Here is a 21,194-nt window from a genome sequence, read left to right on the forward strand (position 1 = left end):
CCCCTTCATGCACTCTAGCAGTTCACTTATGGGGTAACTGTTGGGGCGGGCCAATTTTAAACCTTGGATCTGGGCCTGAGAGGTATTTGAACTGGTCAGCCTATAGCTCTCTTGCTCTTATGCCTTCAGGGCTGGCTCATCAGGAAACCCTGACTACTCTGCTGCCCAGGGGAGGTACAGGGCCTGATCTAAGTGTTGCGGCTGGTGAGAGACATTGCTATTTCTCAGTTCTCCAACTCTCAACAAGGGAAGGGAGAAGGGCAGCTCTCCCTTGTCTGTGCCACCACCCACCAGACAAGACTCAAGGGTGACTTTCTTACACTCATGCCCCTGGGTCCTGTCACCCCCACATCCAGGACCAACTCTACTGTACTGCCCAGGTGACGTGCAATGTCTGTTCCCCTGAGTGCTGCAGCAGGCAGGGCCAGCTCTACCATTGAAGATCTTGGGGCCAGCTCTCCTGCCTACCATAGGTAGCAAGGAATGAGGGGGGCATATCCCCTTCACTGGTGTCACTGCATGGCATATAAGTAGCAGGGTCAGCTCTCCCATGTGGCTTTGGAACAAGCTCACCTAGGACCTCACCACCAGGGTCATCTTTTCTATGCTGCCCGGTCGAGCTGCAGAATTCGCTCTCCCAAGTGCAGCATCTGTAGAGGGGCAGGACCAGGTCTCCTGCTTTCATGACCCTAGGGCCAGCTCTCCCGCCTGCAGCAGATGGTAAGGGAGGACAGGGAGGAGGGTATCTGTCCCTCATCCTGCAGGGGAGAAGAGAGGTAGGGCCAGCTCTCCCACCTTAGTATCCTCAGGACAGTTCACTCACAACTCCTAAGATCTCCCTACTGCAGCTGGTAGTGGTGGGGTCAGGGCCAGTCACTGCCCTCAGACAGCGACATGTGTCTGGGCTGCAGCCCAGACACCTGGCCTTTGGTGGTAACAGACCCCTGCTGCTGCAGGGCCAGGGACTCAGAAGTGGCCGCCAATAGGAACACAGGCCAGACTCCATCATAGTCCCAGGTGGCATCACCGGCTACTTGCCTCAAGCTGTTCCTCACTACCCTTGAGTCTCCAGTTCTACCTCTCTTCATTGTGCCCACATCCCTCTGTTTCTCTTTCTCTTCCATTTCTTCACCACTTACTTGATCCTCTTAGTGGCATCCAGGGTCTAATGAGTGTCTGGGGTCATCTTGGGAGTGGTCTCAGGAGAGCTATGCTCAGCTTGTGCATTATGATGCCAGGCAGGGGTGGTCTTGAGCTTAGTCTGCACTAAGCCCTGCATGGCCCCAGACTTGTGGTCATCTCAGGCTAGCTCCCTGTTCAGGCTCCCTGACGCTGGACCGATGGTTGTCTCAGCCTTGCCGTTTTTTTTTTTCCCCCAGGAAATGTTAAATGATTTCATTTAAACGTTCATAGGTCAGAACACAGACAGTCTCTCCTCTCTGCCACCTCCTGGTGCACGTGTGACACAGCAGCCAGGCCCGCAAAGGCCTCTGGGAGCAGGGGCAGCCTTACTTTCATATAGTATCACTGCATATTTTTATTTAAGGGCTATGGACAATTGAACCTCTTACTATTGCGGGCTTAACAATAAACAGCTGTAATTGTTCAGTTAATGAAATATCACCTTTGTACCTGACATCATCTTGGAGCGTTTCAGTAACACGAGAGCTCAAAATTTCCCTTCTCCATGGTCTTTTATAATGAATGACAGAAAGGGGGCAGGGCCTGCAGGAAGGAGACAGGGAGGAGTGGAGGGAGGGGACACTGTAGTCAGTTATGGGAAAAGAATTTGTTTTGAATAAAAGGAGAAAATAATGTTAAATTTTTTTTCTAAAGTTAAGTTTATACTTGACTGGGAGTGGAGATTAACATTTCCCCCTGGGAAGCTGGGGCGGGATTTTCAGTAAGACCCTGTCTCAAAGGAACAAACATAACAGTAAAGAAATCATGCTAACAGCTTACCTAAGCTTAAATTTTGAATATTTCTAAGTTTTCGTTTAGAAAAGCCCAACCTACCCAGCCTTAAAGTGGGCCAACTGGAAGCTCTCTCTTCTGCCTTTAGCTCCATATGCATTTTCCATTAAGTGGAAAAAGTGCCATGGCTGCTTTGCTCTATAGAAATGCATGATCAAATATTTAGAGGAAAAAATTAAGATGACTCTAAAGCCTTGTAAAATCTTGACGTTTTCTTCTGTGTTTTTTTTTTTTTTTTACAGTCTGGTGTGTGTGTGTGTGTGTGTGTGTGTGTGTGTGTGTGTGTGTGTATAACAACATTTTCAAGGAGCTGTATGTGTACCTGTGTGTCAGTTGGTCTGTATGAGTACACATGTTTGTCTGTGAGTATATAATATAAATGTGTTCATGAGCTGTGGGCAAGGAGGTAGGCATATACAATCAGGCATGTGTACATGGAGATGAATACCAGGTACCTTTCTCAATTGCTCTCCCCCTTCTTTTTTGAGACTGAATCTCTTCCTGAACGTAGAGCTCATGGATTTGCTGGCCAGGGTGGCCAAGAGCTTCAGGAGTCCATCTGCCTCCTCTCCTCTCTTCTTCTCTGGCTTTTAGGTAGGTGCTGGGGATCTGAACTCAGGTCCTCATGCTTATGTGAAGAGCAAAACTAGGTTAGCTCCATAGTCATTCGAGAAATATTATTAAAGTATACTGAGAAGAGGCAACTGCCATTTAGAAAAGATAACCATACAAGACTATGAGAAAAAAGAGCCGGAGAGATAGCTTAGTGGGTAAAGACACTTGTCTAACAACCTGGAAACCCGAGTTTAATCCATGTGTCTTGCACGGTGAAAGGAGAGAACCAACCCCATGTATGCGTTGTGCACCCTTTGCTCAATGAATAAATAGAAAAAGAATAATTTCATACTGTTGTAACTGACTGTACTAGAAATTCTCAGACTTTAATTAAAAGGGAAATTCTCTATAAACTAAATGACACATTGTAAGAAAGAGACATGTCAGGAATATCATTTAATTCTCATTTTCTGTGGGTAAACAGCACTGAACAGAAGAAACCAAGGTTTTCTGACTTGGGTTCTTTGCACAAGCACTAGGAATTCCAAATTCTGTCTGTTTGGGCTTATTTTCTAATATACTATGTTTAGCTCTCCCCAGTTGCAAGCTGCATTCAGCTAAGCATTCCGAAACAGTTCTGGGAATTTTTAATGCTGGGAAATTATTAGGGTCACTAAGCTTCAGTTCCATGTGAAAGAGAACTTAATGCCCTGGATCATTATTCCTAGTTTTTTTTCCTTTTTGAGAGGTTATAATTATATCATTGTTCCTTCTCTTTCCCCCCACAAACCATCCTATATCCCACCTTGCTCTCTTTCAAGTCTGTAACTATTTTCACTGATTGCTGTTACAGGAATATATGTATATACATTTATATTTCTAAATATAGTCTGCTCAGTCTGCTTAATGTTACCTGCGTGTGTATGTTCTCAGGGTTGACCAGTTGGTATTGGAAAACCAATTAGTGTGCTCTTCCCTGGGGAGGGCTCTCTCTCCTTCTCTTGGCACTCCTTGGTTACCTACAGTTCTTTGTGTAGGGTTGAGGCCTTGAACTCTTTCTCCTCATCCACTTCGGCTGTTGTTCCTGTTTAGTTCATGTTTAGGCAGCCATGTTGGTAAGACTTTAGACGTGTAGCTTCTGACATTCGATTCTGAACCATTACAGGCTATTGCTATTGTCCTTGGTTACTCCCAAAGGTGTAAGGTAAGTTCTTTGTGCTGGAGACACCATTCACTTCAGACACAGGGCCTACCCAGAAGAATCTGAGTTGGAAGTGACCTGAATTCCTCCTGCCTGAGATCTAGTTTTCATGTTACCCAGCGGCTCTGTGAAGACTTCCAAAGGAGGGAAGCAACCAGCAGTTTACCTAGCCCTGACACCTGTGAACCGCAGCAACCGCCGAGATGATACGACAGCCTTTACTATACAGTAGTGGCACACGTACCATGGTGGTAGCCAATCTCTCTCTAGTAGGACTTAAGACCTGCTCAACGCGAGAGAAATCCTGCCTGGTACTGGAAAGCTAACCAAGTATCCACGGGTAGTGTGGCCATCTTCAAGAAGAAGTCACAACCGCTTTGTTAAACCAGAATGGTCCCTATTTGCACCCTAATTATTTGTCCACAGTTAAGTCTTGTAGTGACCCCACATCAAGAAAACCTCACCCGGAAACTGGGGGAATCGATTAAAGAAAAGCAAGATCAAATTACAGGCTGTGGCGCTAGGTCCCAATGGATACATCTGCAAGATGCCTAAGGATCAAGGACCTAATTTCTCAAGAGGGAGTGGGAAGATTAAAATGGCCAGAGGATTAGGAAGTGGCTCTTTCCTGCTGTCATAGTCTGTGGCTGTAATATTCACAATGGTTGCTGCATTCTCATTTTCTTTAAATGGAGGCCAAACTGCCTACCAATACTAATATCCTGACCTGTGACCTTCTGAACCCAGCTGACAGGGATAATGTGCGTAGGACCAAAAGGAGGAGTGACTAGTTTATACTAGTCTAGAATACTGACCAACCAGAGGGTGAACAAATAAACTGCAATTGCATTAGACCCATAAATGTTGAGAAAATACTCAGTAATGGACAATCAATGTAATAGTCTAAAAACAAAGTAACAGTTTATGAACTTTAGGAAGACAAGAAGAGAAACCAAACAAAATTTGCTAAATTTCTTTCTGTTTCCACTCAATAATTCTCTAACAAAGTGCTAATCAGAAATAGAAATGAAGAGATAAATGTAAGAATTGTCATATCATCCAATAACTTACTAAAAAAATGTTTTTTCCTGAATGTCTTCCATTTCAGAACTGTGGATTTTTTTCACTTGTCAGATGGCTCATGTTTTAAGACACAATTCTGAAAACTTCTGAAAGCTAGATTAACACAAAGTATATATTACATAAATGAATTCATCAAAACTGTCACCATTCAGCATGTTGCCATCACAAACAGTAAGGAAACAGTTCCTACACTGTATCTGCTCATGTAACAACTCTCTTTTGGCTGTCAAAATCCAGGAGTTGGAAGATGTCATGAAAGTGTGTGTGTGTGTGTGTGTGTGTGTGTGTGTGTGTGTGTGTGTGTGTATACACATACACGCACACACACATACCATGTGAAAGACATTTCAGAAACATGCTTTGGTTGTGAGAGAATAATCCAGACCAGTAAGCATGAGAGGAAGCTAAGAGGTGAAAATATTCAATGTATAGAAAGGAGTCCATCAGAAAGACAAGCGTGTACTTACTTATAAGTGGTTATTATCTGTAAAATATAACTATGACCCAGAGAAGCTCAGTAACAAAGTGGACTCAATGGGGGCCTGGGAAGGGGAACAAGAACAGATGTCATGGGTTGACTGCATGTTGGGAGGACAGGAACAGAAGGGATCAGGTGGGCGGAGATGGAGAGTCCTGGCAGAGGCTACTGGAATCGGGGTGGCATCTCTAGGATAAGCTTGAAACCTAGAGCAATGGAAACTCCCTGGAATCTACCAGGGTGACCCCAGCTAAGACTCTTAGTAATGGGGGACATGGAGCCTTGAACAGGACATCTCCAATAACCAGGCAAGACTTTCAGTGGAGGGACTGGGACACCAATCAATCCAGCCACAAACCCTTCAACCTACAATTTTTCTCTGTCTACAAGATGTGCTGGGGTAAAGGTGGTGCAGAAATTGTAGGTGTGGCCAACCAATGACTCATCCATCTTAAGACCCATGCCATGTGAGGGATCCTACCAATGACACTCCCTGGAGGGCCAGGACCCAGAGGCTGAATAGCCCGTCGATCTAGGATAAAACCAAACATGACTGGCAAAGAAAAAAATGTCAATGAAATGATTGCTAACGCTATTCTGCTATGCTCATAGATCAGTGCCCAGCTCAGTTGTCATCAGAGAGGCCTCAACAAGCAACTGATGAAACTGATGCAGACTCACAGCCAAACATTAGGTGGAGCTCAGGGAGTCCTGCAGAAGACGGGGAGGAACGATTAGAAGAGCCAGAGGGGTCAAGGACACCACAAGAAAACCCACAGAATCAACTAACCTGGGCTCATAGGGGCTCATAGCGACTGAATGGACAACAATGGAGCCTGCATGGGTCTGACCTAAGCTGTCTGAACATGTATTAGTTGTGTAAATTGGTCTTCTTGTAGGACTCCTAACAATGGGAATGGGAGTTGTCTCTGACTTTTGCCTACTTTGGGGACCCTTTCCCTCCTATTGATTTGCTTAGTCCAGCCTTAATATGAGGGGAGGCACCTATACTCATGTGGGGGGAGGGTGCTGACCTTTTACAAAGAAAATGGAGGAGGAATGGATGACATGGAGACAGGGGCGGTGGTGGAGGATGAGGGACTGAGAGGACAGGAGGGAGGAGAAACCAGAGTTGAGATGTAATATATAAAAGAAGAATAAATTAAAAAAAATTTAAAAGGAGTCCAACTTGCTAAACTATAAATTACATACAGAAATAGTGGGGATACAATTAATACCAGATAAACAAGGCCTTGGACTGGCAACCTACACAGTTATCATGGGGGACGGGAGGGGTTATTGGAAACTGACTTATGTTGAGGAGATAAAAAGGAATTAATTTGGAGCTGTTGTCTGTTAATACAGACTGAGAAAAAAGAAGAGGCTATTTAGGAAGGCTGGCTGGTAGACATGAACAAGCATTGAAATGGAAAGAGTCCTATGTACTACTGTAACAGACAGGAACCCCAGAAGCAACAGGGAAGGGCAGCAGGTTTAGGATGGTGTGGAGGTGTCATCAAAGGAAAAGCACAAGGCATTGTCTTCATGCAGGTAGTGGTGTGATGATGTCACGTCTTCTTTAATCTCTCCTCTCGGATAGACAGCTGTCTATAAAATCCTGTTCAGATACTGGAAGCTTCCATTCTTGCTGTTAGAGAGCAACAGGGCTTCATGCAATGTGAATAAATACTTCAGCAGTTCATCAAAGATATCAAGAATCACCCTTGAGCCACTTCCCAAGATACACTGTTTCTTGCGCACCCTCGCTGCTGGGCACTAAAATCCCAGGAGACCCTCTTAATTATTCCTTAATGAACTTTCCTGAGGACTCCTTCATACTCCCCTGGAGTAGAATGTCCTTAGAGATGACCTGGTGGCTATATGTGCTGTTTCGGCCTTGTAACACATCGGCTCTACATCTTTACCTAAACTGTGTAATTCAGAACATATTAACATTTCAAATTGACCCATCTGTATGATTACTTTCTATCTATATTATATAAGTCATGGGTTTCTATTGTCTCCTTTGAAAGTTTCTGTTTGATTAACCACAGAAACCTACAGCTACTGGAGTATAGCTGTTAGTACCTTCTAGAAAATCATAAATGGCAATACTTTTCACTTTACTTTTTCATGACAATGACAGCCCAATGATTGTGTGTCTTACTATGTAAAGCACACATCATACAAGCATTTTTCGGTTTGGTCATGCCAACAAGCCTAAAAGAAATCTCTCTTAATAATTTTCTGAGAATTTAACCAAACCTAGATGATTCACTAAATGATGAGAAACGTAACCGGAGACATGCAGTTTGTCCATACATCCCACGCTTTACGATGGCGTACACTGCTATTTTTCTCACACTTTATCAGGTTCCAGATCAGGCCTTAAAAGAACCATGGGATCCAATGAAAAGTACAGGACAGAGCACAGTGGTGAAGAGACTCAGAGTGTGAGTTTGAATCCCAGATCCAGTTACTTATTGGATGGGTAAAACTGGGCAAAAACACCTAACTTCTCTGAAGTAGCCATAAGAGAGTTAGCAGTTTACTGGGATCTCTGAGATGATGTTGAGCCACAAAGCTAAGGGGACCATAGCAATACCTGGGATACAGAAAGGTTTATAGAGGTTTCTGCTGCTTCTGTTGGCATGGTGATGGCTGTTTATTGGCCTTATTGTTACCATTCTTTGGTTTCAAAGTTAAAAGTGTTAACTTTGAAGTCGATCTTTACATTTAGTTCACGGTCATTCATCAGTTTCTACCCTTAGGCCTTTGGGTGATGTAGACTATTAACACCAAGAGGTAAGTGGTCTTCTATGTGTCAACACTGACTTTAGAACAAACCGCTCAACTGGTCTGGGGCTGGGGAGATGTTTCAGCAGTTAGGATCACTGGCTGCTTCTGAAAACGCTGGTTGGTCCCCAGCATGACATGTTAGCTCACAACCATCTGTAACTCCAGCTCCAGGGATTCCAACGCCTACTTTTGGTTTCTGCAGGTGCTGCACACATGTGGTCCATATACATACATAGACAAGAAACCCACACACGTAAATAAAAATAATTTTATAAAAAAGTTTGCAGCCATGGTTATATAGTAGAATTAACATGAATTGCTCCAAAGATTAATTTGGATTTTATTGTGTTAGAGTGCTTGATTTTAAGATTGGTGTTTGAGTGGCTGCCTTGCATTTTGTGAAAAATGTGTTAAATGAATTTGTATTCGGATTTAGATAGAATTTCCAGTGAGTTCTGAAATGGCCCTAACCATACTTGTGCTATTTTATACCAGGTATTTATGCAAAGTAGTGTTCTTAACACAAGCAATTATCAAACTAAAATAGTAATCAACTCTGAAAAGTGTTAAGTATGTTATATACACCATGAAACATCAAATATTCAGTCGAGATTTTACTCAGGATGTAAAAGTACATCCATCTCTTTGTGCATTTTCTTTCATATTGAATAAATAATAGATTTACATGTATATGAAGTAATTGTTTTAAATTTTAATACCTTGTATATAATTAAACAAATTCAATTACTATTAATGGTAAAAGTATGTATTTCAAATAATTATCTTTAAATAAATTTCTTTATAATTTATTAATGGTAAATGTTTGGCTTACATATTTATTATATATATCCGTATAACTGAAATTTTCTCATGTCACAAAAGGGTTACAGGTGGATAAAGTCTAATCCTACATACTGAGCAGGGGAATCTGGGCTGGAGTGTCCAGATTCTTCTCAGCATCTGAAATATTCCCTCTAGCTGGACCTCTTATGATGTGGGGGTCTTATGCTCTGATATCAGATATGATAAGTCATAAGATGTTTTATGGAACAACCTAAGACAGAAAGGCAGAGATAGTAGAATATGCCTGCAGTTTAGTTTTATTAATAAAAAGAGACTCTGTTTCCTGGGACCTGAGTAGCCCAACATGGCAGGAAGAGCCCTTCACTTCAGCTGCTGATAAGCTGTTCAGAGCTACCTCAAGAACCAGAAATGAAAGGACAAAACCCAAAGAAAAGGGGCCTTTACTGTTTTAGTATTTTTAAGACCATTTTTATTCCATTTCTTCCTCTCTCTATTTTATTGAAGACTGATTCTCCTCTTATACACCCGGCCATCATTTCCCCTGCCTTCAGTCCTCACCACCACCCTCCCTACTCCCCTGCTTCTCCCACAGATCCCTTCAGAAAAGAGCAGGCCTCCAAGAGACAACAGCCAAACAGGACAAAACAAGATACAATAAGACAAGGTGAAAGCCCTCATTCTGAGGCTGGATGAGGCAAATAGGAGGAAAAGAATCCCAAGGGCAGGCAAAAGAGTCAGAGACATCCATGCCTACCATTAGCAGTCCCAGAAATCACTAGGCTACCAGCCATAACATACAGGCAGAGCATCTGGTGCAGACCCATCCAGGCCTCATACTTGCTGCTTTGGCCATGGTGAGCCCATATGAGGATTACTTAGTTGACTCAGTGGGCCATGTTCTTCTGGCGTCCTACATCCCCTCTGACTCCTACAATTCATTTATTTTAATTTGTGTTGTTTACATGTATGTATGAGCACCACATCCGTATCCCTGAAACTGGAGTTACATGTAACGATGAGTTGCCACACACCAAATCTGGATCCCCTCTAAGAGCAGTAAAGTGTTCTCATGGGCTGACCCTTCCCTCCAGCCCTTGCTTTAGCATTTTTAAAAACAGCAACAAGGGTCAGGACAGGTGAGGTGGCTCAGCCATTAAGAGCTTACAGAGGAACTGAGACTCCCAGAACCCATGCCTCACAACCGCCTGTAATCCACTTCCAGGGGATCCAACACCCTTTCTTTGGCTTCGTGGAGACTTACAACTACATATGAACAAACCTATATGTACATATGCACATAATTTAAAAACAAATCTTAAAAATACATGACAAGGACTCTGGGGCTTGTGATTCAGGAAGCATGAACAAAAATACATCACTGGTTAGCATATTTGTGATATGCTAATAGTCGTGTGAACGCTTTCTGCTGGCAGAGGGGTCTTGTCTCCATGGGATTCCTAAACAGGGTGGTAGTCACTGATAATGCAGGTGGCAACAGTAATTTGCTAAAAACAAAGAGATAATTTGAAAAGGGAATGGTGAAATTTGTCAGGGAGGGTGACTGATTCTTCCCCTCACCATGGTTGATGCCTGACAGCATTGTGTCTGTTTTTGATCATTTTTAAGTCCTTTCAACCTTTGTCAGTGCTTTACCAAGTAGGTTTATGTGAGGCTCCAAACTGTTGTGAATGGTCTAGACACCAGGAGTGACAGCATAAAGCCCACTTTCTTTGCTCATTCATAAGTAATTCCTTAGCATCTGAGATGGTAGTAACTCAGACCCTCCAGGCTCCACCTCTAAGTCTAGCTGTCTTGCTGATTCTCCATCCCATCTGTGGTTGGTTCTTCTGCTTTTGTCTTGAAGTAATCTATGAGAGTTAGAACCGACTTCTTTCCAGATCCTGTTACTGTTGTTATCTTTCACCTCCTCCCATGAATCTCAGTGTTCTTAACAGAATCGAGAATGGTGAATCATTTCCATAAGGTTTTCAATTTACTTTGCCCAGATTTCTCAGAGGAATCACTATCTAGGGCAGTTCCAGACTTACAAAATAAATACCCCTTCTCAATAACGTTTGGAAGTCAGAACTACTCCTTGGTCCATGCGCTACAGAATTTTTGATGGGGCAGCAGGCATGACAACTGCTCAACTTCCATTGCATTCTATCACCAGAGCTCATGGATGGCAGGGCCAGCTGCCAGTGAACAGCAGAGTAATATTTGTAATGAACCTTCTTTTTTCCAGAGAAGTCTCACAATTGAGGATAAAGTACTCAATAAGCCTTGTTGTAAACAGATGTACTGCTATTTAGGTTGGCTGTTCACTTACTGAGTACAAGCAGATTAAACCTCACTAGATTCTTGAGGGCCCTGGCATAATGGTCAATGAACATTGGATTCAACAAGCTGCATTCACTCTCAACAAGCGAATCAGCCTGTCTTGAAGCTAGGCTGTGGAAGACCATCTAACTATGAAGCCTCAGATGGCAATTTCTACCAGATTGCTGGTCTGTCTCCAAGGAAACATCTCCTTGTTAGTCAAGCCATCACCCATAATCTTGGTGGGGTTTCTGGATAACTTGATGTAGCTTCTCTACCAGCATGTGGTACTTTTCTACTTATCTGTTTGGGATATACTTTGGGTTATTTTTTCCTTAAGATCCATGAATTCAAAACATGTTTTTAAAATCATCTTCTTACTTCTCAGAGCCTTCAGAGTAGGGAAGAGAGCTGGGGCCCTGCTCTGAATTAGGCTTTAGCTAAAAGGAATATGGTAGCTAGTCTAATGCTCTAAGTAGACCAAATATTCATTCAAGTCAGATAATGCTGTTTTAAATTTCTTTTAATTCTCTGGAGAAGCACTTTTTTATTTCCTTCAAAAACTTGTGGAAACGATGCTATGAGGTAAAATGCCTTCCCATTTGCCAGACTGGCAAAATTAGTTTTGTGAAACTCATTATATTATCATAAGCAGAATGGCAATGTCATTTTTCACAGAGCTATGAACAATAATAAAATTAAAATTGATATGGAAACACAAAAGACACCAAACAGCCAAAGGAATCCTAAACCTTAAGAACAATGCTGGATGCAACACAAGTCCTGATGCCAAACTGAACTATCTAGAACCACAGTAAGAAAACGAAAGCAGCACGGTCCAGTCTTAAAAACAGACATGCAGACAAATGGAATACAACAGGAAATCCAGAAATAAACCTATACAGGTTCATAAACTTAGCAACAAAGGACATGTGTACATCCAGAAAGATACAGCTTCTTTAACGAATGGGAAAACTAATTTCCATACCTAGAAGAAGAAAACTAGATCCTTATCTCTGACTCTGTAAAACAAACAAATAAACAAAAAAGTGAATTCAAGATGGCTCAAATAAAGTAAGACCTGAAACTTTAAAACTACTAGAAGAAAAGATAGGCAAGCATTTTATGATGCAAGCAGAGGTAAGGAGTGTTTGAAAAGAACTTGAATAGCACATGAAATAATGACAAAAAGAAATGTCAAGTGGGATTACAAAATAATCAGAAAGCTTCTGCATAGCAAAGACAAAAACCATCCGAATAAAAACCTTTGCCAATTGTACACCAGACAAGGGCTTAATATCCAGGACACAGAAAGAACTTCGTATCTTAGACATCTGAAAAGCAAATTATCAAACCAACAAAGCGCTAGTGAACCAAACAGTTCTTAAATCCAAATGACCATTGAGTACTTTAAATTCACCATTTTCAGCAACGGTGAACTGCAGGTCAAGATGGAGTGAATTTCGTCTCTCCCATATAGAGCCCATGTAATTAAGGAAGCAAATGGATGAGCTTGTCCTTAGTATCAGGTAAGTTTGTGGCATGTATGTCCTTGTTTGCCTTCTGTTGCTGTGATAAAAGACCAAAAGCCACTCAGGGGGAAAAGGGCTTATTTCACCTCGTAACCCACAGTCTATCATGGAAAGATGCCAGGAAAGGAGCACAAGGCATGAAACTGAAGCAGAGCCACAGAGGAATGCTGTTCCTGGCTTGCTTTCCATGGCTTGCTCAGCAACCTTTTCTATAATGACATCACTCACAGTGGGCGGGGCCCTCTCACATCAGTCAACAGTCAATTAAATGCTCCACAGGCTTGCTTACAGACCAACGTGATGGAAGGATGGAAGCAACACCTTGACTTACAGAGCTCTTCCCAGACGAGTCTGATTGTATCTAGCTAACAATACATTAACCTGAGCAATCTATTTCCTTTTCGCGTTAGACCAGCTGAGATGAAACCAAGGATATCTTTCCTGTGCCACTTGGTTTGAAATATTGCATGGGGAAACTACTTCTATGGTACTGAGCTTATTTAAGTAACAAGCACATTAATTAAATTCCAAAACAAACACAAGGTACATCAACTGAAAGGCATTTTCTTTATCATTAATCTGCCTCTTGTATGTGGATTTTTTTAATATTCAAACAGACTCTCTTGCCTAGACATAATCTAGAGCTCCTTCAGAGTTATGCATGTGAATTTTTGTCTCATTTAGTTTCTTCTCTCACAGTCCTGGCTCTAGATCACTACCAGATCAATCAGTCCTAAGTTAGTTACATGAGCAGCCTTCTAGTGGAGCTTTCTCTGTCCAAAGGCCATGAGATCTTTTCTAAGAATGCCATCTTCCTCTTGTCATTCTTAACCTAGAGATCCCCCACTCAAATGTACACAGGCTTTGGGTGTATTAGCACAGACGGACTAATCTCATCACTTCTGGAATGGTAATGATAAAGATGTAATTAACAAAAGAAACTCTTAGAAAACTCTTTAAATCCAGAGAAAATACTGATTTGTCTAAAGCCATCAAGATTCATAGCTAGCTCTTCTTTTTAATGCTCTTTACTTTAAAAAAAAGTCTAGGGGTTGGGGATTTAGCTCAGTGGTAGAGCGCTTGCCTAGGAAGCGCAAGGCCCTGGGTTCAGTCCCCAGCTCCGAAAAAAAAAAGAAAAGAAAAGAAAAGAAGAGAAAAGAAAAGTCTAACTACAGGAGACAGAATAAATGCCTGGCCTTATCCCTGTCTTACCTACAAAGAATGCCCATGTCCTGGTATTTGAAGCCTGTGCACACACTAAGTGGCAGTGGGGAATTAGAATTAAAGACTGGATTATGGTTGCTAATCACCCTGTCTTAAAGAGATTACTGAAGAGTAACTGGAAGGGGCAAAGCAATCATCAGGTCATCAAACAAGGGAGGTGAAAAGAGAGAAGAGTCAAAACCAGAAACACCAGACTAGCCTGCTGGGTCTGAAGCCCGTGACAGCATGGGCACAGATGCAGAGGATTTTACAAAGGTACGAAGGGGCATCCATATTCTACCTGGGTTCCCCCTGGGTCCCCTGTCAGGGAATGCAACCCCGATAATGCATTCGCTTTTGCTGGGTGAGACAAACTTTCAGCACATCTGAGACTTTTGGCCTCTGGAAGCCAAATTTATTTGTGTATTTCAAACAGTGAATTTGTTTTAAATTTAAAGTTCATTACCGCAGTAATGAGAATAAAATTCGCCTTCAACGTATGGAGAAGGAACCAGTAGTTTCGTTTCCTTAAAAGTAAGTGTGTTGTTATTTATTCTGCTAGGTGACGATGATGCTTCATAGGAGAGAGATTAGATCGATTATAAGTTATTGTGGCTGAAGATCAAAGGAATATCTAACCCTCAGAACTAATTTAATACATGACACAAGAATAGTGTTAAATGCTTAATGGACAAAAATGTAACGAATGGAAGAAGTTAGTGGCTGTTATAATGGAAACCGATGTAACCACCGTTCTACTCAACAGTGGGGTAAGGACGACTTGTCAAATGCATGAGGGCACAATGACCAACATGTGTGAATGGAAAGGTTCCTGGTGAAAGGGCTCTTCCTGTCTTAGGTTGTTTCACTTTCTTCTCACACCGCATTCTGCAATGAAGCACATTGATCTTATTGTGAACTAAGAAGCTTGCCTACTTTCCAGGAGACTGCAAATGACACCGCAAACTTAACACCCCAACATTCTACTTAAATGCATGTAAAGGTTTCCCAAATGCTAACCCAAGCAAACTCTGTTTTTCCCTCTAAGCAAAGGTACCACTAATGTCCCTGACAAACCACAGAACAAAAGCAGGGGCAGAATCTTAGCTGCCACTACAGGAGGGACTTACAATTGACTCTGTAAACTTTGTCTTACGAAGGATGGAATCTCATAGTTTTTAATCATCAAGGGATTAAAATACTCCATTCCATAGTGTACTCCAGGACACGAAAGCCTTACATGCAAAGAATTGAGTCTATTTTGTTCCAAGAGACTTGGTGCCCTCTGGTGTTTAATTTCACCTTTACAAACCAGGACTTTGCACAAACATAACTAAAAAGCTGAATTGCAGCTAAAATGTAGCAATGGATTCAGTTATTTTAGTGAAAAATATTCATCATGGCTTATTAAATATTCTACTTTTATTCTGAGGACATATTACCAAATCATTATTAGACAGTTGAGTGCTGAGGGAATGAGAGGGGCATGAGAGAGCAGAGTAAGAATTAAATCTGATCCAAGTACATTATCTGAAACTGTCAAGGTAATATGAAATCAAAGTTACTTTTAAACAATTGAGCCCCATCCACACAAGAGTCCTTGCCTGGATGATCTATATTTCACCTTCGGCTTTACAAGGAGAACAAAAGCAAGTGATTCTATGCCAAAGGAATGACTAAACAGAGCATGAGGTTATTACAGCAGTATGATTTATTAATATTTTATAAAATGGTAGACATACAAAATGGATCTGAAAGATGATGTCTGTGATAGCGTTGCCCAGCGTAAGAAATAAAATGTGATTGAGAGTTTCAGACCTCTATATAGCAACCCAGATTATCTTTCAGGGATAGATAATCACTCTCTTAAATTTGGCATCTAAATGACTTATTTTTTTTTTTTTTGAGCTGGGGACCGAACCCAGGGCTTTGCGCTTCCTAGGTAAGCGCTCTACCACTGAGCTAAATCCCCAGCCCCCTAAATGACTTATTTTTAAACGTATTTCTTTAGGGTTTATTTTTGCAGTTTGAATGACATGGTTACCTTCCTTTTAAGGTTAAAAATTAACTTTAAAATATTGTTTTGTAAAGGTAAAATCCAGGTGAGACCAATTACAGTTGATCATACTGAGTCAAAGCAAGGCTCCCAGCATGTTGGCGGCGAGGGACTGTGGTTGCTGTTCCCGTGTTGCTGTCACCTGTGAGAAGAGAGGACGACAGCTTCCACCCCAGCAGAGATATGGTTTAAGCAGGGTTGAATTAAGACAATGTTGCATTATAGCAAATGGCTGTGGATTTAAAAGGTTTACACCCTTTTAATGTGTCCTATGGTGTTTTATGGTTTTAAGGTGTTCTCTGGCCATAATACCTGAATGCACCCAGTTTTTTCTAAAGGATATATGGGGAGAAATGGTTCGATGAGAGAAAACCTCAAGTGGACATATTTTTGCCTTGGTTGATTTGGCAGGTGAAGCCATACATGAAGACTTAGAATGACAATACAGCAGTGTTCCTGGAGCCATACACGGTCCAAAGAGCTGAAATCATGAGCTTATCCTGCTCGCTGAACAGCACAAAGCTGCAATGTCTGGGGATAGCTTGCTCACTAGTCTCACAACTAATCCAGCACCTTAGTCTGTCTGTATGGCTATCACAGTATGTGAGACAGCACAGCTTATGAAGAATAAGAAGTTATTTCTCACAATTCTGGAGGGCGGGAAGTCCAGATCAAGGTACTGGCCTGTGGTCTGCTAAGGGCCTTCATCCTCACGGGGCAGAAAGTAGAAGGCTGGAAAACAAGCTAACCAAATGCTGAGAGAGGGAAAAGTGTGTGTGTGTGTGTGTGTGTGTGTGTGTGTGTGTGTGTGTGTGTGTGTGTGAAAGGGAGGGAGGGAGGGAGGAAGGGAGGGAGGGAGGGGGAGAGAGAGAGAGAGGAGGAGGAGGGGGGAGGAGGAAGAAGAGGAGGAAGAGGAGGAGGAGGAAGAGGAGGAAGAGGAGGAGGAAGAGGAGGAGGAGGAGGAGGAGGAGGAGGAGGAGAAGGTGATGGTGGTGGTGGTGGTGGTGTATATGTGTGTGGTATATGTTATGTGGTGTATGTGTGTGTGGAATGTATGTGTGTGTGTTATTTTTATTGTTTCCTAGATTTTAAAAACATTTCTGTTTATTTTTGATATTATCATTTCATTACAACATTCCTTCCCTCTGAAATCCCTATACATCCACCCTGCTTCCTCCACGTTCACTGCTGTTATTGCAAGCATAGCTATATTTGTATGCACAAACACATAATAAACATAATTTGTTGAGTTCTATGATATTACTTGTGTGTACAGTTTTGGGACTGACCATGTACTGAACAGAAAATTGGTGAGTCCTGGGGAAAGACCACCTCTCCCACGGCCAGCTATACTCAGCTGCCTGGACGTTTTGTGAATGGTTGTGACCTCAGGGGCTTTTCTCCATCCAGTCTGACATGTTCACTGGTGTCATATTTGTTCATCTCACATTTGGATGGTCATGTTTGCAGGAAAATATTTTTAAGACTACCGACTAGCCTGGTGCTTTCTATGTAGCCCAGGCTGGCCTCAAATGTGGACAATCTTCCTGCTTTAGCTTCCTGCCAGTCAGGATTATTGGGATGAGTTACCAGGTCTGGTTCAAAAGCCTCACTCCTAAGAGAAGTTAGGTGACATAAACTCAACTCCAGGGGTCTGAAAGGACAAAAGAGAAACCTTTAAGTTGGGTGGGTAAGGTGGTGAATGTAGTCAGGGGGTTTGGGAAAAGTGAGGAGGTAAATATGACCAAAACACACATCATATGCAGCTCTCAGATATATATATATATATATATATATATATATATATATATACATATATATGTATATATATACATATACATATACATATATATACAACTGCTTTGTATCCTTGTGGAAGAAGCTCTCATGGCTTAACCTCCAGTTGAAGAAGACCTCTAAGCTTGCCTCATTGGCAACAGCTGAATTTTGGAGAGGGCACTGCACACATCTGCAACTGGGAAGATTATCTGGGTCCCTGATGTTCTCGTTTCCAACCCAGTTTCTGAGCAAGATGATGCTCACTTGGACAAGCCTGCCCTTCTGGAAGCTTCCTTATGCTCTGGTGACTTAACGGTTCACATAAATCAGCTCGCACAGTAAATGTCACATGCTGTACCTCCAGGACAGCTCAGGAAATGCTGGAGTCATAGCTTGCACCACACTTTCCTATCGTCTCCTGCTCTGGATCAAAACTCATCCTGTCAATGCCAAGTGGAGGAAAGCAGTCTGAATATGCACAGTGATACTTGCATGTAAAAATTTATACTGCTCTTTAATACACACACACACACACACACACACACACACACACACACACACACACACACAATCTAGGCCAACTGAAACATAATCTTTATAGTGAAAATTATTGGTAATTTCTAAGGCTCCTAGTAGGAATTCAAAGTGCAGCCAGGGTTAAGAACCACTATTTGTTTCTTTCCTTGAGTCATTCACCATGAATGAGATACACATTTTATTAGTCCAATTTATCCACGGGCATCCATTCAACAATTGCCACTGAAAAGTTGGGCACAGTGATGAGAACTCTGTGGCACCCAGAGTCAACTGCATCACAATTCTTTATCAGCCATCGATTCCCCCACCTTCTCTGTGGTTAACTTCATTATATTTGCATATTTTTCCCACCCTTCTTCCCAAACAGCCTTGATATTTCATCTATTTGTATTCTTGGATTTTCACCTACATCCCAAGGTCTTGCAAGGCTTTATGTTAAGTATACTTTCAGCCATAACCATCTCTATACCTCCCCCATTGCCTTGGGTCTCCACAGAGAGAATGGTATGCTATTCATTACCGTGGTCTCCACAGTGAGTGGTGTCTCCAATGGAGCAAAAGAGCAAGGAAGCATTATTTAAGTGAAGGGAAGGAAGGCTAAAGGCTGAAGAATACAGGTACAGGATGATAAAACCCTCTCCTCAGCCATCAGAAGCGATGAAGTAGGACTTGTGTAATGGAACACACCTTTAATTCCAGCAGAGGCAGGAGGATCTGTATGAACTTGGTGGTGGTCATTGCCCAGGCCAGCCAGGGCTTCCAAATGAGACTCAGTCTCAAGAAAAGAGAGAAGGGGAGGGTGTGAATAACTTTTTAAGAGTTCTTACATTGTATTTGTTTAGTTCTGTGTGTTCATGTCACCACACATGTGTCGTAGTCAGAGGACAGCTTACCAAAGTTAGTTTTCTCCTACCCTTTGTGTCCTTGGGACAGAACAGGTTTCCCCACTACCTTTAACCAAGTACCTTTACCTACCGGGTTAGCTCACCAGCTGATCCTTTAGTGGGTATGGGCTTGTAGAACTAATTTAAGTTCTTTCAGCCTCAGTTTCTCTAGCTGAAGAATGCACATAATTACAGAAATTATGTCATAAAAATGGGGCCAGGATGAAATGAAATGAAAGCACCCAGGAAAGTATCTGTCCTACAGGAAGGAGAGGGAGGCAGAGCACTGACAAGCTACACCATTATGGACATGTCCTGTTCCTAATGCCTGGAAATTATAATTATGTTTTAGCAACATGCAGTGAGTTAAGGACCTCGAGAGGGGGGAGAGGGTCACTCTGGATGATCTGAATGTGCCCATTGTAAAGCCAGGAACTATGAAAGTGTCTGAGAGGGGGCTGGGCAGATGGCTCAGCAGTTTAGAGTGCCGCTGTTCTTCCAGATGACCAGAGTTCAGTTCCCAGCATTCACATTATCCAGTTCACAACTGCATTGGACTCTAGCTCCAGGGGATGCAACACCCTCTTCTGGCCTGTGTGAGTACCCACACACAAGTGACGGGCAGACGCACACGCATACACACACGTTTAACGTTTTTAGGTTTTACAAAGTGTCTGCAAGAAGATTCAAATGAAAAACAGAAGATTATAGCACTGTTGTTGCCAGACGAGCCATATGCTAATGACAGAAAGCATATAGACACTTTAACAAGCAAGGAAGAGTTCTGCCCCAGGACTCCACCAAAACCTTGACCTCAGCAACACAAGGCTCATTTGCATAATGCTACCTGTAATCACTGTCAATGATAAACCATGCTGTCCTAGGCTGCCACATTTGTGGGAGTTTCTGACAGCAGCAATTGGAAGCCAATGTAAGGATGCTATTACTTCAACATCAAGAGGGGTGTATTACTACAGTATATATTTGTGTGATGAAGGAGAAACACAGTTTTTTATCTGTGAGCTTCATCCCAGAACTCTAGAAGGAAATAACAATTAACAGAGCAGGCCTATATGTACTAATAACCTTAGCCTTGTTTGCTATGCAAGAGCTTGAAGTTTGAATTTTGAGGGATTCCCAACATGTCGGTTGGTAAGTGTAGCATTAATGGTCCTTAGCTGTGATTAAGGCAGAACGCTTGCTACCCTTGAGGAGTCTTAAGCTTTGGCATGTGCTAAGAAGATGGTGTGTACGTTGTCTTTCTCTCATGAAAGCCTTAGGTACTAAGGCTATGAACTTGCTAGGAGCGCAGCACTGCAGACTTGTCACAGCTTGCCTTCAGGGAATTGAGCATCCTAAGACACTCAAGAAGGAAAGGATATTAAGAGCGGAAACCTGGATTACTGAGGATTTTTGTCCCAACTACTTTCCCCTTCCTCTCCCTCCTCTTCTTTCTCCTCCTCCTCCTCCTCCACTTTGTCTTCTTCCTTTCTTTTCTCTTCTCTGTACAACAGACATAGACTATGACACAAAACTTCAACCAATCAAAATGCAGGGTTGTGGAGCTATGTCCCAACAGACACAATACAACCCTCCCACCTAAAGTTCACAGATCACTGTGGCTCTAAGAGTCAGAGGTTCAGGAAGTTTGCTGTGAGGTTGTGTCCCTCTTTCTTATGTGTGTACCCTTTTGCTGTGATAAGTCAAGGCTTTGAGTTATTTTGGTAAGGTTCTGAATGTAAGGACGTATGGAGAACCTAAGACCAACACAGGCCATTGTATTTCTGCTCCTTACAACCAATGGCTAGAAATTGAATTCTGAATTGAAAATTAAATTTAAAAAAATCTCTAATTATATTATAATTATTAAATATGAATTATTTATCTGACAAGAGATGCCAAGTACCTGAACTCTCTGAATTCCAAAGTCAAAATCAAAACAGTATTAAACGTTAAAAATGTACAATTTAAATAAAAATAAGTCTAACTA

At 42.1% G+C, this 21,194-nt stretch overlaps 1 protein-coding gene and 1 pseudogene across 4 annotated transcripts in view; both read right to left on the bottom strand.

The window, feature by feature from the left end:
* Rnf180 (ring finger protein 180) overlaps positions 1–21,194 on the bottom strand; it is a 180,829-nt gene that overhangs the window by 108,562 nt on the left and 51,073 nt on the right. The window lies entirely within an intron of this gene.
* LOC120101342 (small nucleolar RNA SNORA17) lies at positions 1,382–1,501 on the bottom strand (annotated as a pseudogene).

This window comes from Rattus norvegicus, chromosome 2, assembly GCF_036323735.1.
Source record: "Rattus norvegicus strain BN/NHsdMcwi chromosome 2, GRCr8, whole genome shotgun sequence".
NCBI lineage: Eukaryota > Metazoa > Chordata > Mammalia > Rodentia > Muridae > Rattus > Rattus norvegicus.